A 17,842-nucleotide genomic window follows, 5' to 3' on the forward strand; every position below is an offset into this window, starting at 1 on the left:
GCACTCCTTAGAGACAGCACCACCTGGTGGACCCTGCTGCTGTCTGCAGCCAGATGGGACCACCTGTTTTGTCCGGCCACCCAGCAGGTGGATGGCCTTCACCTGCCATCTCCTAGGGGCCGTGGACAGACAGGGCAGGAGGATCCCGGGGATGGACTGGGCAGGACGCTCTTGCTCACAACTTGTGCTCTGGCAGAGAGATGGACTTTGGATGCTCATAAGTTGGGGGTTGTGCAGAACGCAGCCTTGGGGAGTTTGCTTGTCCAGGGGTGTCCCTGTTTTACTGGGGATGGGTGTAGGGACATGTGCTGATCTCTCCAGAGCTCAATAGACCATACACTCACCTGTTCATTCACCAGGTAACTAATGAACTCACATGGAGATGTCTCCCTGGTCCCGCTGCCCCTTGACAGGCTGCTCTCTGCATAGACCCTGGAAGCACCCTGTTCTGCTGGGTGGTGTGGGGTCAGAGCCCAGGGAATTCTGGGCTCGCAGGCAGGGTCAAGTGGGGGAGCATGACAAGCAGGAGGGAGCCATTTGCCCAGTGTGCTTTCTGGGGTGGGACCAGCTCTATGGGAGCGGGGAGCAGCTGCTGGAGGCAGGACCAGTGAGGACAGTGGCATGATTGGCGGGGTCAGGTGGTGTCCTGCCTTCCTTCCTGCCAGGGTCAGGCAGGTGACATACCCAGCTGGTGAGGGGGGAGCAGGAGGTGCCACGTGGGCTCAGCTCCTGGTTTCTCTTGCAGGAAGTGAGGCAGCTTTCTTGGAGTCATGGAAATGTGGCCACGTGCTAGGGACAGTGGGGCCAAGAGGCTGGGTTCTATGGCCTTGGGGCATCCCCATGCCAGCACTGAGCACAGGGCCCGTTTCACGAGGGAGAGAGCTGTGAGCCCACTAATTTCAATTCCCACTCATACAATAGGCACATCCAAAGTGATCCTTCCTCCCTGAGGGGACAAGAGGGGAGTGGTCGGGACATTTCATTTCTGAAAGTAGGGGGGTAGGCGAAGCAAATGAGTGTTCTGCAGCCAGCCAGTGCATGGAATCAGCTGTCCTGAGGAGCCCTAGCCCCCGGGACCTAGTTTGGGGGTAGCGTCTATGCAGATGGAAGTTAAGACCAGGTCACACGGCGGTGAGTGGGTCTTGATCCAATGACTGGTGTCTTCACATGAGAAAAGACTCAGATCTGTCCACATAGAGGAGACGCAGGGAGTGGCCCCTGAGGCCGGATGCAGGGATGGGAGTGATGTGTCCACATGCCCGGGGTGCAGGGGAGCCAACAGCCGCCAGAAGCTGGTGAGGAACCAGGAGTGGGCCCTACATCTGAGTCCCGGGGGGAAGCTGTCTGCGCACACCTGACTTCGGACCTCTGGCCTGCAGAACTGTGGGCACACTTCTCCGCTGTGTTTGGCCCCAGTGCATGAGACTCCCTAACCACGCTCCAGTTTGCACTGGGTCTCCGTGGATAGGAGGCACACAGGGAAGTGGTCTGAAGCTGGGGTCGTGCCTGATGTAGCAGGAACTGGAGCACAAGTGAGGTTTGGAAGCTTCCTGACCAGCCTGATGGACGATGGGCGAGCCCCTTGGCAGAGCTGGGAGCACCAGGGCCTGTTCCCCAGGGCCTCCCTTCATTTGTTCCATGTTGTTCAGGGCTTGGGGTTCTGCAGCCTAAATGGTGAGGTCAAAGGGCATGAGCCAAAGGAGGAGTTTTTTTGGCTCCCATGACTGACAGGTCCAAAGGGTAGCCCCGGCTTCGGCCGGATGGACACCAAGGCCTGGCTCTGTTGCAGGGTCCAGACTCTGGTGACCACCTCCCCCTCACCCCCCAGACCCTCGTGTCCTCCTGGGTCTCATGCTCAGCAGTTTCTCTGAGTCCCGGCTGCTCAGGGTAGTGTCCCTGTCCCCGTAATGCTTGGAGAGACCACTCCGTTCCCAAATGGCACCAGCCGATTCTGTGGTCGACTCTCAAGGGAAGACTTCACGGGATGGTTGTCCCACCACGGCCAGGGGGACACGGTCCTGTGCTCTGCCTGGAGCTGCGGCGTGGGGTCAGCGGCCCCTGTGTTCATGGACGGAGCATGGCAGAAACCGGTTCTCAAAGGAAGGAGGGACCTTGTGTCCTGAAGATGGTGGAATGGGTACTGGGTGCAAGTTTGTGAATCCCAAATTCATGTGTTGAAACCTAACCCCGAGTGCGGTGGTGTTGGGAGGTGGGGGCTGGGCAAGGGGCTGAAGTCCTGAGGGTGGGGCCCCCATGCCAGGATTAACCCCCTTATAAAACAGACCCCAGCGCCATGCCAGGACACAGCGAGGGCACGACCATGGCGGCCCTGTCCCTACACCCCTGTGACTGGGGCTGACCGCCTCCCACCCCGCTCTCTGGGGGACGGCTGGAGAAGAGTCTGCACAGAGACCTCGTCTCTCCTGTTTGGCAGGTCCCGGTGACCAACGCTGGGAGCAGCTGGAACTCCTGTGCGTGGCCGCCCTGTGTGGCCTGGGCTTCCACACAGCGTGGCGGTGGATCCCAAAGTGAGCATCTCCGAAGGACCAGGCAGCAGCTCTCCCCTGTGACCCAGGCTTGGAAGTCACACAGTGTCACTTCGGCATAATCATTGGCCAGCTCGCGTCCGAGTGGTAGGAGCACAGACACCACCTCTGCACAGCAGCAGCGGTGACATCCTTGTAAGGAGACCCCAGGGGACAGGGCCAGTGCGGACTTCTTGGAAACCAGGGTCTGTCTGGTGTGCTGGCTGCTGGCCCGGTATGCAGGAACCCCGCGCAGCCGGCTTCCTCCACCAGAACCTCCGTGACCCAGGCTGGAGTTCGCCCGTGGGGGTAGATGGCGCCCTCCACCCATGAAAGGGTATGTCCCCGTACTAAGCCGTGGGACACATGAGCATGACCTCATGTGGGACTAGTGTCTTTGTAGATGTGATCGCATCAAGATGAGGTCCTAGCCCAGTGGCTGGCGGCCTCGTGGGAAGAAGTTCATGGAGAAAGTCACCAAGGGACAGAGGCCCCATGAGGGTGCAGGCAGAGAGGGGACTCCCAGGGGCAGGAGGATGTGGAGGGGTCCCCTGCAGGCTTCGGGGAGACCTGGCGCCTCCCACACCCAGATTTTGAACTTTTAGCTTCTGAACTGGAGGAGGATACGTTCCCTTCCAGCTGCCTGGTTTGTGTGCTTCCTTATGGTAGCCAGTGAACAAGACAGTATGTATGATTTTCTCAAACTGGAATTCCTCGTGGGGTGTCAGAGGCCCAGCTGGTCCATCCCACCTGCCTCCTTCTATCCCACGCCGCTGCCCGCCAAGCACGCCCAGGTGGGGTCACCTTCCCATCCCTGTGCCAGAGAAATGAGATGGGACGACTGCAGAGCCAAAGAATGCACCATGTAAGTTGGGGGAAGCTCCTCAGGAGACAAGTGGGGGGCTGTTGCAGAGTGGGGGGGATGCAGGCTCAAGAGGGGACGTCAGAGGTGTCCAGTACCAGGAGCTCAGAGCAGGGGTGGGGCAGCTTCCTGAGGGAGGCCCCGCCTCAGAGGGGCCCACGCTGACCCTTCAGTGCCCTGCTGTCCTCCGCATGTCCTAGTGCGGCCACACCCCATGGATGGGACGGCTTGAATACTTCCCTGTGGACCTGGCCAAAGGGGTGGAGATCATGGTCCTGTTACCTGATTTGGGGCTGTTACCTTACACGTCTGTAGCGTGGGACCTGCTTCTGTCCACGGAAGTGAGTGTTAACTGGAGAATAAAGCATGAATAATTGAAAACAAAGCTTTTGAAGTTACTGCATGATGTTTAAATAGCCTGTGGCTGAAGCAAACTTTTTTTTTTTTTTTTAAATTTTTATTTATTTATGATAGTCACACAGAGAGAGAGAGAGGCAGAGACATAGGCAGAGGGAGAAGCAGGCTCCATGCACCGGGAGCCCGACATGGGATTCGATCCCGGGTCTCCAGGATCGGGCCCTGGGCCAAAGGCAGGCGCTAAACCTCTGCGCCACCCAGGGTTCCCTGAAGCAAACTTTTAAAACCAGTCTCTTGGTAAAAGAGGAAGAAAAGTAAAGTGAGGGGATATAGCTCAGAGCAGATGCTGGAAGGAAGCAGGGCAGGGCTCACATCCAAGTGGATAGTAGCATTCAGATGAGGCAATCTGGCTGCATTTAATGACCCATTGCTGGTGTATTTTTTTGTGCCATATTTTGGACTTTCTAAAACTCAGTGCATATTTGTTAGAAGAACAAAACAGTCAAGGCTCAGAGCTAGGAGTTGCCAACCCAAACGTCCCCTTAAATAAGTGTCTGGAACAGGTGCATGGAACAGAGACATGGCCTTCACTTCCACAAGGGAATTATGTTTTCTCCCATCTTTTCTTCAAATAGATGGAGCTCTGGGCTGTTCTGCCTCCCAATTTTGATAGACATGGGAGTATGGGAAAGGTTTCATTTTATTATAACCTGGTGGTAAGTAAAACAGCTGGACAAGTGGCTAGTGCCCAACCTCAGTGATGGGGAGGCAGCAGGGAGCAGGGCAAATGCAAGCCCCACCTGAAGAAGCAGCTGCTCCCTGGTCCCAGCTCCAGCTTGTTCCACCAACCACCCACCTCTGAGTTTTCAGAGGCTGGACATCTGGATCTTGTTGCAACTGATTTAATTTTTAAGAACCACTCCCTTATACGAGTCAGATGTGGGGCAGCCTAGGGTTAACCTCTGAAGTGGTGCCCTAGCTCCCAGGATGGGGACAATGCAGACAAAGGGATCTGTCTGTGGGAGGCAGGAGGCAGGAGGCAGGACCGCTGGTAGGAATGTTTCATGGGGTGGCTACTTCGGAGAAAAATCTGGCCCATTTCTTAAAAGAGTGAACGTGGTCTCATCTGACTCAGAATTTACTCCTAGATATTTGCCCACAGGGGGAGAAAACGTACATACTCATAAAGACCTGCGTATGAAACTTTGCGACAGCACTTTTCATAAGAGCCCCAGACTGGAGACACCTCAGATGCCCATGGACAGGGAGAGGGTACACAAGACATGGTCTGTCCACGCCACGAGACACCACCAGCACTTCGGGGAATGAACCCACCCAGCCAGAGTCAGCGAAGTGAAGGGAGGCAGACGCAAGAGGCCACGGAGGCCCCACGTAGAACAGTGGTTGTCCGGGGCTGCGGGTAGGGCTGCAGGTGGGAGGGGGCTTTCTGGGGTGAGGGAGGTGGGTGGGGAGCTGGGTTCTACCTTACAGCAGGTGTGTAGACAGTTTCTCTGGAGAAGTGTGTTCAAGAAGCCGTGGTCGCCCCTCCTCACGGGACGTGGGAGTTTGCATCGTCCTGAGGACACCCTCTGGACTTTTTCTCTGCGTTGGCTGGTGGCCTGCGGGGCAGCAGATGGGCAGCTGAGGGCGCTCGGTCACAGCCCCTGGGCCAGGCTCTGCGCCGAGCGGCGGAATGCGGCTTCTTTTTGTCCTTGGCAACTGTTTTCTTAAAAACCCTGGGGTTAATAGAATCTGTGTCAATCAAATCCCATTTTCTCACTGACCTGCGCGACCCTTTAAGAGCTGTTTATCACTGCTTCTGAAGGCGGGCCCTACAGGCTTCAGTCTAAGCCAGCAGTACATGAATAATTCACAAGGGTTACCTGTAGGATCCCTGCCGGGACCGCCTTTGTCAGTCGGAGACCATTCAGGCCCTGCAAAGGATCCCCAGACAGCGGGGACTCTGGTCAATAGGTGAAAGAAAAGGCTGGGCCTGGGCTTTAATAAGCCAGGCCTCCTGAGAAGGTGGCTTTGGGGAGTTTCCCACAACGCTTAGTGGCGTCCGGTAATCCCACTGGAGATGGGCGCGGCCGGAGGAGAGGCTGTGCAGGTGACCACAGCAGGAGCTGATGATTTAGCGCTTGGCTTGTCCAGAAGCCCTGTGGGAATCTGAGCCACTCTAGAATTCCCAAGATTAAAACACAAAAACAAATCACCTGTGCCACATAAATGTACTCAAGGCCCTGACGGCCGTCTTGTTAATCATCTTCCCTCTGCCGCGGCATGAAGAGCATGAACTTGCCCCTTCAGGGTGTTGGTGGGGTGGGGATGGGTGCCTGCCTTGCTTCAGTAGGACGGAGCTGCTTCCTGGCGGCCCTGAGGAGAAGGTGGTTGAGGGCTGCTGCAGCGTGAACGGCACAGAGTGAGTTCTCAGCCACGGGAGACGCTGGGTGGGCCTGCGTGGCCACAACCCCAGGGTCCTGAAGACTGTTGTGATCCAGTGGGATTGCGGACCTTGGCGGGCTGTGTGGCCCTCGCTGGGAGACAGGACGCAATTGTCAGCAGAGCCGTGTGGCTACAGCCCCCGAGAAGTGGTCTTGCTGGAGGAAGCAGATCGATAAAAGGTGAGGCCCCCTGACTTTCAGAATCAGAGAGCAAAGAAATGAATTAGGGCATCAACGTGGCTCCCTCATCAACCATTTTTATGGCGATTTCCAAACATAAAGAATACAGGAATGAATTGTTCAGGAACACAGATACGCCCACCATCTAGATTCTACAACGAGTACTTTGCTACATTTGCTTTTGCATACATTTATCCACCTGGCCATCCCACTGTCTGTCTGTGAATTCATCATCTTATTATTATCATTTTTAATCGAAAACAGCTTTTCAGATTCTAACATGCCCCACAATTGAAAGCTACTGGCTCATGTTAGCATCTTTTCCACTCCATTGGATCAAGTTTAGATCGCATCTCCCTAATGGGTCATCGGACCCAATGTTGCTCACAAATAAATGATGTGGTTTTAGGATTGCTGCCATGAGTCAGGGTGAAAAATGCAGACCCCTGAGCCGGCTGTTGAGAGAGCACCCTCAACAGACCCATCTCAGGCCACACACAGACCCATCTCAGACTCATGCAAACCTGTGAGGCACCTGTTCTCCCATTTTACAGATGAAGAGACCAAGGCACAGAGTGTTCTGGTGGCTTGCCCAGGGCTGCACACCTGGCCAGTGCTGGTTTGCACACGGCACCCACACAGATGGAAGCAAAGGGGCACCATTTCTGACATACCAGGTGGCTATGATTTCTAAAATGTAATGAATGCCAAGTTGTCAGTGTAGATGTTGGGAAGAAGCTCTGCTCATGGGATGCACATTGACACACCCTGGAAGGCAGTTTGGCAAAGTGAGTCAGGAGCCACAGAAATGCCTGTGGCAATTGGCTCCTAGGAAAGCATTGCCATGAAAGATGTGTAGCCAACTTTGCACCCAAGAATATTCACTGTAGACTCAGTGATGTTCTGGAATGTTTCTATAACAACAATGTTCAAACACCATGGTTTTAAAAAAAGGCTTGTATTACAGGGAAGTGTTAAATAGCACATATCTGATTACAAAACAAAATCCAGGAGAAATGAAGTAACAATAATCTTCCTCTCATGTTGTATGTGTATAGAAAACATGCTTAACAAATTAAAAATGCATAAACTACACAAAATAATAATACACACAATAGAATAAACTGGAAAGATAGATACCAAAAAATGTGAACAGTAATTATTTCCAAGTGGGGCTTTCTGGGGGCGGGGGTGGTTGTAGTTGCTGTTTATCTTGGGATCGTTTGTGTTTTCTGCAGTGGGCGTGCATTAATGGACTAGGTTAGGAATGAGGTGCCTTCCCTCTGCTCCCATAACTGAGGTAAAAGGGAATGTAAGCAACTCAGTCTAAACTTTTTTTCATTAAAAAAATAATAATAAACTTTTTTTCTTATTTCTGAGCGCAAGGTGGCTTTGGGAGGAGGGGCAGGGGAATCAGCAGGTGGCGCCAGAGGGTAGTGGTCTTGTCAAGCTGTGGCCCATGCAGTAGTGGGTGTGCCAGTGGGCGAACGTGCGAGAGCCCCAGCGGGGCGCAGTCCCCGGTCCAGGTGATGCAGGCAAAGCTGGCAGTGAGGCTGCCGCAGGGAAATGCCAAGCTAGATCAGGACAAATAGCTATCATCAAGTGCACCTGGGTGCACCTAAGGTTTTATAGACCCCTGCCCTTAAAAATCAGATAATCTCAGGCACACATGACACAGTGGATGAGAGAAATCAAGATGATTGATGGAGATGAACAGTGGGCAGTGTTGCTGAGGATTTTGTGCAGCTTTATTTTCTGAGGGAAAAGAAGTGTAACCGGGGAAAACCAAAAGTGGACCTCATTGGTCTAGACCCTTACCTGTGAGGAACGGTAATAGTAATGATGATGACGATGGGACAGGTGCAGTCTACAGGGTGTGGCCAGTCAGGCACCTGGAGCTGGATGCGGGGACATGATATGCATGGGTTGGGCCTCTTGGAGGAAATGGGATAGAATTTTTCCCCATTAATAAGAATAGATAAATCTTGGTCATCTAAATTCTAGAAATGTTCATTGAATACCTTTGAAATGATGATGATGATGGTAATAGCAGCTCTGATTACCACCGTCATTTCCCAGAATGCAGGCCCAGCTGCATGCTTCCCACACTGCTGCATCTGGTTCCCAGGAGGCAGGTGTGCTGCTGTCACCTCCACAACACAGGGGATGAATGGAATCCTGTAAAACCGGAAAGACCTTTGCAGGGGGGACCCAAAGCTGGAATTTATTGTACACATAACACGAGTTATGCGGAATCAGTCAGGGTAGGTTAGCTTGTGCTGCTGTAATAAGCATACTGAAAGTCTCAGGGGCTTAGAAATAGGACGACTGCTTGCTCACTGTGTGCCAGTCTCAACCCCCTGGGCTCTGCTCAGTGCAGCTCTGAGGGACCCGGGCTGAAGGAACTCCATCTCAGTCATGTTTCTGTGGTCATAGACACAAGGAAAGTAGATCATGGAAAAGCATTGTGGGCTCTGAAAGCATTTACCTGGTGCGCCCCCCTCCAAGAAGAGCTCCCCCCAGAGCATTGGCCCAAGCACAGCACATGGCTCTGGTTGGGTCAATAGAGGGATGTTCCAGATGTGCCATGCTCTTGGGAAGGGAAGCACCTGCCATGGGACAGATGTAGTACCTCTCTGAGCTCTCGAGGTGCCGTGGGGTAGGCACTGGGATTACTTCTGTTCTCAGCAAGAGGAAGCCATGTGCACAGCTTGCCTTGGGTCCTGCAGCCTGTGAGTAGAAGTCACATGGTTCACACTCAGCGCTGGTAGAGTCCAGAATCTAGCTGTGGAGCTCTGTCCAGAGCACCTCACTGGTGAGGGCGCTCCCAGAAGCACACCTGCTGCAGTGTACTTCCCACCTTTCCTTCATAGACATGCATACGCTAGAAACAATCAGTTCTCAGATATGTATTTAACCAGAAAATAAATTCTGGATCCCCGAATAATATTTTAAGCAAAATAAGCATCCATGGTCTCAAAATACACTTAAAATGCAATTGGCAGGAACTTAAAGTTGTGTGTAGGTATTTTGGAAAGGCTGCCTGGTGTCAGCAGAAGGGCCAAACACCTCAGATACTGTTTTCAAGCCAGAGGTACTGCTTTCAAACCCACAGTTACAACAATGACGTGAATCGTCTGATAGTCAGGAGTGATGTTTTATGATTTTTTAGCTGCTGATGTGACAGTCTGTGTATGTGGCACTTCTGTTGTTTCTTAGTTATGTTGTGGGAACGTGGCTAGGGTGTCTGGGTTGGTGTGTAGCACATATTATCTCTTCCAAAGTAAAATAAAAAGGGATCCCTGGGTGGTGCAGCGGTTTGGCGCCTGCCTTTGGCCCGGGGCGCGATCCTGGAGACCCGGGATCGAATCCCACGTCGGGCTCCCGGTGCATGGAGCCTGCTTCTCCCTCTGCCTGTGTCTGCCTCTCTCTCTCTCACTGTGTGCCTATCATAAAATAAAAATAAAAAAAAATTAAAAAAGATTTAAAAAAAAACAAACAAAAAAAAACACAAAGTAAAATAAAAAGAAAGAAATCCTGGGGGGGGGAATTTTGCACAGAGCTTCTGACATGGAGGACCCCCCTCCCATGCAAAGGAGTGGACCATATGATCCAGCTGTAAAATTTTCACAAATTCCTGAGTTCCTGGCTCCAAATAAAGGGTGAGAGACCAGGGCTGCGTGTCCTGGAGGTGGTCCACCGGAGTTTAGGGAACGATCAGCAGCCTCCCCCCCCCCCCCCCCAGGGCTCCGGGTAATGGCTGAGCCAGGCTGCGGGGCCACCTGCGGGCTCCATGCCGTGCGTGCGCAGTAACCCAGCAGACAGCACGCGGTGGCCTTAGCTCCCATTCACAGACACATGTGACACACACAAATACTTGGTTTGTGAACGTGTAACAGCATGCCTTGGGGAAATCACCATGTGGAGCCTAAAATCTCTAACACTACCATATAATGATTTTTCTGCCTCCCACAGGCAGATGGAAGCAGGAAACCTCAAGTAGGGCTGCCGTTGCCCAGCACAGATCACAACCGTCTTTGTGCCCTTCCATGGCTCTGGCAGCCCATCTCCAGGGAGGAAGGGGCCAGGTTGGGGCTGCCCCAGGGCAAACACTCCAAGACCAGATCAACTCTCAGATCAGGGGTGTGGAGGTCAGCCGAAGGTCAGTGGCACACGCTGGCCACCCAGGGGTGGCTCTGCCTCATGCTCCGTGGTCAGTGAGGGTCTCAGCCACCTGTCTCACTCTGGGGTACGGGCTGACAGCATAGCTGCTATCAAGGGCATGGTCCTTGTGTGACAACACAGGGGGTGCAAAAGAGGAAGCCCAGTTGTGTAAACATCTTTCACACATCTGATCTGGTCAGCCTCTGATGCCGCAAGGATCGTCATCAGGGAGGCCCGCTGCCCTGGTGTCCCCAGGATCCAGGGGAGTGGCGCCTGCTGCCCTGGCGTCCCCGGGATCTCTGGTGGAGTCTGTTCCCATAACACCTCCCAGCCCCTAGACCTCTGCCAGCTATGCCTGTCCCCCTGGCGCCACAGGAGTCTCTGTGCAATGATCGCTTCTCCACCCGATAAACTAGTTATTTTTCTACTTTTACCAGAATTTGCCCATTCTGTACTCCATTCCTCCATGGTTAGCTCTCTGCCTTATTTGATAAAAGCACTGAAGAGTCCTGAGACCTTTATTCTGTAATCTATCAAGAGAAAGTTCCAATTATTTGGGCCTTTGGGGATCATAACACCTAAACCCAGATGAATACTGGTCAGTGGCAGAATTTTCGGCCCATGAGCAATCAGCCGAACGAGACCCATCTGCACTGCTGTTTCTTTGTGGAGCTTTCCCGGTGCTCTGCTCCACTTTGTCGTTTCTGATTCAGTCCTGGGTGTTGCGGTTACTCTTGTTTCTGGGTCATGCACTAGGCTCTGGAGGAAGCAGCAAGCACCACGTTGACTCTTTCCTGTGCCCCATCTCGAGATGGGCTGGACAGAATCTGTTTCCAGATGTTTTCTTCCTTTTTTGCACCTGTGTCGACAAACGAGCCTCGTGCACCGCTTCTTGGTTGACGTTAGCATTGGCTATTCCCCATGGAGCCCTGAGCTCCTAACTGTTCTGAGGGTGATCCTTACTACAACCTATCAGCTGGCTGCACAAACAGACCAGGCGGCGGGCCGCCGACTGAGGAGAGTGTGGGAGGGCAGCTGAGAGCCAGGGGAAGGCCGGCGGGAGCAGTTCATCCCTTATTCATCAGCGTAATGGAAATCCTCGCTGGAATTTTAAATATACTTTATGCTAGGGTTGCATCTTAAATATATCTGCAGCATATTAGTAATTAAATGGAAGTGGAAAATATTGGGTTTGGGGAAGGAAAGGAGGAATCATCAGCTTTATGCAGAGAACACTCCCCACGGGAGTGCTGCCTGTTTGAGGACTTGCGAATTAGCCCATAGTTTAAGTGAAAATTACCTTCTCATGGGAGGGAGAACAGGAAGGAACCCGAAGAGAATATGACGCAGTATACTTTATCACAACCCTTCTCTGGAGCCCAAGATGAAAAAGGAAAGAAAATATTGTCATATCAATTAAAAATGGGTTTGACAAAAACAATACACAGCTAACAGTGTCTTCAACAAATAAGGCTTCATTTTTCTCGTGTGAGAAGAAGTTTCTCACATGGCACCAGGCAGCTGCTGGCCATGATTTAATGGGTCAAGGATATCAGGGCTGTCGTTATACTTCTCTTGGCCTTTCTTCATCTTGCATAATTGCAAGACAGCTGCCACAGCTCCAGCCATCAAATCTGTATTCAGGAAAGGAAATAGGAGAAAGAGGGATAACACTAACTTCATCAGGAAAGCAAAACACTTCCCAGGACTCCTTCCACCCGACACCCATCAGATGTCTGCTTACAGCTCATTGGCCAGAACAGTATAACTCAGCTTCCTCTAGCTCCAACAGAGTCTTGGTACATTGCCACCCTAAATTAATTAAATATCCTGTTTATGTAGAAAAAGGGATCAGAAAAAATTAGTACATCAGAAATAATTAGTAGTGTAGGCCACATTAGCCAAATTTTGCACACCACTCAGCATCTCCCTTTGTTTGTTTTAGGAGAGCTGTTCATCCTGTGCTCCTTACCACACCACAGTCCTCAGGTCTACTTCCCGCCAAACCCAGGGCCTGAGTTCCACAGAGAAGCCCAGCCCTGCAGCAGGTGTCCAGGGATGCCAGGCTGGACAGGCACCCAGGAATCAGCACTTGTGTGTCTCAGGGTGAGTCCTCTTTGCATATTGGCCTGTGGAAAATGGACCTGGAGAGAGCATGAGTCACCAAGTGATTCCAAGATGAGAACTTTGTCCTTGGGGGTGATTTGGGGATTTTTCTACTTTTTTAAAAAAAATTCTACTATTCTATTTTGGCATTTAAAAACTTTTATTTTGGGGGCACCAGGGTGACTTAGTCAGTTGAGCATCCGACTCTTGATTTTGGCTCAGGTCATGAACTTGGGGTTGTGAGATCGAGCCCTGGGTCAGGCTCTGTGCTGAATGCAGAGTCTGCTTGAGATTCTCTCTCTCCCTCTGCCCCTTCCACCCCCACTTATGCTCTCTTTCTCTCTCTAAATTAAAAAAAAATCTTTAAAAAACTTTCATTTTCATATAACTTAACACATACAACAAAAACAGCATAAAGAACTCCTTTAGGGTTTAACCAGATTCATCTATTGTTTATAATTTGCCCCCAATTTCTTTATCATTTTACTGACCTACCTAGTCTATTGTATATCTATGCACAGGGAGAGAGGAAGAGGGAGACATTTGTCCCTAGAACCATCAATTTGAAAGTAAATCGCAGGTAGGTTCCCTTTTATCCCTAAATATTTATTTTTCTTTTCTTTTCTTTCTTTTTTTTTAAAGATTTTATTTATTTGAGAGAGGGGGGGGGGCAGAGGCGGGCAGAGGGAGAAGCAGACACCCCACTGAGCAGGGAGCCTGAGGTGAGATTCAATCCCAGGACCTGAGCCGAAGGCAGATGCTTCACCCACTAAGCCACCCAGACACCCCTAAATATTTATTTTTCTAAGAACAAAGATATTTTCTTACAGAATCACAGTATAATGATCAAAATCTGAAAATCTAAAACTGATGAAAAATGTTACCTAATCTGTAGTTCTTATCCCAATTTTATCAACTGTCTGATAATGTCCTGCGTTGCTCCTTTTTTCCTGGTCCAGCACTGATCCAGTATCTAACGCTGCAGATTCTCATGTCTTTTCACTCTTCAATCCTGAATGGACCCCAACCCCTCCTCGCCTCATGTGACCTTGATGTTTGCGAGGAGTACAGGTTAGTCATTTTCTAGACTGTTTGGGTTTTGCCTGATGTCTCCTCAGAGTGCATTTGGTTATGCATTTTTGACGTGGTCACTGAAGTAAATATGTGAATTCTTCTCAGGGCATCGGGCCAAAAGGCACGTGGTTTTGGTCTGTCCTTCTTCTGGGGATGTTTTGCTTCCTGGTTAAGATAGTGTCTGCCAGAGATTTTCCACTCTGAGATCACTGTTTTACCCTTTGTAAGTAGGAAGCAATTTTTTTTTTTTTTTTTTTTTTTTAGTAAGAAGTAATTTGTGGGGAGATATTTTGAAGCTGTGTAAATATCTTGTATCTCATCTACCTATCAGAAGTACATGGGTAGGGGTGTCTAATCAAAACATTTGGAAATCTTGGGATCCCTGGGTGGCGCAGCGGTTTGGCGCCTGCCTTTGGCCCAGGGCGCGATCCTGGAGACCCGGGATCGAATCCCACGTCGGGCTCCCAGTGCATGGAGCCTGCTTCTCCCTCTGCCTGTGTCTCTGCGCCTCTCTCTCTCTCTCTCTGTGACTATCATAAATAAATAAAAATTAAAAAAAAAAGTTTAAAAAAAAAAAACATTTGGAAATCTTTGACCAGGAAATGGCAAACTTTCTTTTTTGAAGTGGGCTCCACACCCAACAGAGAGCTTGAATTCCCCACCTTGAGATCAAGAGTCATATATTCCACCTATTGAGCCAGCCAGGCACCCCAAACTTTTTCTGTAAGGGGTCAAATAGCAAATATCTTAGTCTGTGTTGGCCATATAGTCTCTGTCAAAACTCTTCAGTTTTGCCATTACAGTGTGGAAGCAACCATAGACATATGTAAGCAAATGGGTGAGGCAATATTCCAATAAAACCTTATTTACAAAAATAAGTGGTGACCCAGAATGGTTGTTGGCCTGCATTTTATACCACTGTCAACTGGTCTACCTCTAAAAGCCATGGATTTTCCCTTATGGGTGGTTTTCCTACTCTTCTAAGGTCTGACCTAGAAGTTTTAGGGTCTTAGATTTTTCAAAGGATGAATCAAATTATGCAGCAGCCTGATGTATAATTTCAAAGTTGCTGTGACATCAGCTGAGGTCAGAATGGCCCAGTCCCCTTTAGCTCTGTCAAGAGGTTCTCACCTAGAAACTGTCAAGAAGAAGGACCCCAACAAGGGACCAAACATGGATTTTGTTTGGTCTGCACAGTTTAAAATTAATCTGAATTATTTTTGGTGGCTTGAACTCTGTCAGTTACTGCAGGCTGCCCTCTTCCCCCTAACACTGCCCTCCTTACCACGTTGATGAGTTCTGCTTGTCTCTGAAAGCATGTTTATTTTCTACCCTTTTGTGAGATCCTGACAAATAGGGAGTCACTTTCTAGAATTCCTCCTATCTCTTGTAGCCGTAGAATGCTAAATCCCAGATGGAAAATTAACCAAACCAGGATGTTTATATTTGGTGCTCCAATTAGCTGCATTCCAAGAAAAGAACCTTTGTTACACTCTGGGGACTCTGCTGGCTTGGAAAGGATGTAGTTATGAACTTAATTTGTTTAGCTCTGTTTGGTTTTGCAGAGTGCGTGGTATGACCTGCAGTGCAGGCCAGGTCTGGTTTACAGTGCTGTGCTGGTAGCGGGTTCTGGGTGGTTCAGGAGCCCAGGCTTCCAATTCCAACCCATTTGGGGATGGGCACCAGAAAGGAGGCAGCTGAGGGGAATGCATGTGAGCAGGATTCTGTTGGTTTATTTCCCAGGGAAGGAGGTTTAAGGATCTTTCGTACCATGGGACTGGTCTAAGGTTACCATCCATCAGTCTGTCTGATGTTTGTCAGAGTGGTGTTCTCATCCCGGGTCTCCAGTGGAGGAAGCAGGGTGCCACCCCATGTAAGCACAGTAAGTGAAGGGATTCACTATCACGTACTGAGAGGACTCCCAGACGTGATAGTCCCTCCTTAGGACTCCCTTGGATCTGCCTAATGGGGAGTTTATATGGAGGGAAAGTGGAGACCTACATCTGTAACCACCTTTTGTTGAAACTCATTTTTAATAGTTGAAACAGATGCTTTACCTTCACATTCTGCGGCTTTGATTTTGGGGTTATCAGAATAATGCAAGAAAGGTCAAGTTGATTCCATTAAAAAAACCCAATCATAGACTCTCCTCTCGAGGGAACATGCCTTTCACAAGAGATCTGAGCATGTCCAGAAAATGAAGAGCACCTTTGCAGAAAGAAGGTCCCATTGCCATCCAGGGGGAGGGCAGGTGTCAGGTGGAGGTCAAGTTTTGCCAAGAGCCCTTTTCTGGGCTTCCTGCCAGGGGTCTTCTCTGGGCAGTGGGGCCACATGGCTTGTCTCTGCTCCCACGTGGACACGCCTCTTTTCCGTCTTTCTCTGTTGTATGATACGCTGTACGCTGCGGTCTGCGCGCACATTTGGCAGATGTTGTCACGTGACTCAGAGTTCACAAACCCACATGGTTCCAGGGACTCTGAGTTAAGCCTACCAAGTGGGATCAAGTGAGCAGGAGGGGAGGAGGAGTGGCATCCACTATCAACCTGAGGCTGCAAGGGCCTAGTGTCGGCAGCCCTGACTTTTCTACTTAAGTCAGAAGTCTAGATGTACACATGTAGTCATGAGGTTTTGAAATCTTGTCCTCAAGTTCAATTTAAAAATTATGTGGATCATACAAATAACTTAGACCTGTGCCCAATTACAGATTATCTTGGGGGTGGGGTGGGATTCTGCTGTCATTTCTCCCATGAGAGATTGGCCAGTGCCCTCATCTCAGGCCGGACAGCAAACCCTTTCTCATCTGTCCTTGTCTTAGGTTCCACTGCTGTTTGTCACAAGCCATCTTCTTGGGTCGTGGGTCTGGGAGGCAGCTCTGTGAGATCTGAATCCTTGTGACTGTCTGCTGGATCCTCTGGTTTAGGAGCTTTTGGAATTCCCTCTGGGTGGGACAGTGACTGACCCCTGGTGTTGTGGGAGAGAGTTAGTTCACCCTCAAATCCTCCTGCTTCCTGCTTTATCCAGAACCCCAGGTGGGCTGGGGGAATGGTGGCTTGCCCCGTGTCACAGGCTTTGTCCTCCTGAGGTGCCACTAGGTCGGGAGTGTAGCACCATGACTGAGGTCCTGGGCATTTCATGCATTTGTCTGAACAAACTTCTATCAAGCATCTTTGTCACTTTGAATATTTATTTATTTGAGAGAGAGAGAGAGAGAGCGTGTGTGAGTGGGGGGAGGGGCAGAAAGAGAGGGAGAGTCCCAAGCAGACTGCACTCAGTGTGGAACCTGACATGGGGCTTGATCTCATGGCCCTGAGATCATGACCTGAGCCGAAACCACAAGTGGGAAGCTCAACCGACAGCCCCCCAGGGACCCCCAAACATCTCTGTCATTTTAAACCACATGTTGCATCCTGGCAACCTGCACAGAGTTAAAATAATTGGAAGATGTCAGACTAAAACACAGATCCCAGTTTGTTTGGAAGAACCAGAAGATCCCATTCCTGCAGGTGACCCTGGGCTGGAGCCCCCATGAGGGGGCCCCCTGAGCAGGTCTTTTGCTGGCCTGCCCTCAGGCCCAGGCCCTTCCTTTCCTGTTCTGCTTCAGCAGTAGGACTGGCCTCTGAAATTACATGCCCAGTGTCCTTGCAAAGTGGTTCTAGGGAGGCTCAGCCGGGGAGGCATTGGCTGGAGGCCAGGGAGCAAGAGAAGGAGAAGATAGGGTATTTCTCTCTCTCTTCAGTGTCCCCGGGGTCAGCTCCATTAGAACCTGTCCTGTGGTGTGGCCCTGCCTCTGGGCAGCAGCTCTGTCCCTGGCAGGGTAAGCCCCCTCCACCCCACCCCCCTTCTAGGTGTGGCAGTGCCCCTCTGCTCCGGCTGGTCGTTGGTGTGCCTTCACTGCAATGGGCTGAATTGTGTGCCCCACAAAGCGTATGTTGACATCCTAACGCCCAGCCCCACAGAACCCTGATCCGATCTGACAGGTGTGCTGCTAAGAAGAGATCTGGGCATGGACACGCATGGGGGGTGGGCGGGGTGGGGGGAGACCAGATAAAGATGTGGGGGCCAGGTGTCTGCATGCCAGGGAGAGGGGTCTCAGGTTGGTTGACCCTGCTGACACCCTGCTCCCAGGCTGC

This window comes from Canis aureus, chromosome 27 (assembly GCF_053574225.1).
Source record: "Canis aureus isolate CA01 chromosome 27, VMU_Caureus_v.1.0, whole genome shotgun sequence".
NCBI classification, from domain to species: domain Eukaryota; kingdom Metazoa; phylum Chordata; class Mammalia; order Carnivora; family Canidae; genus Canis; species Canis aureus.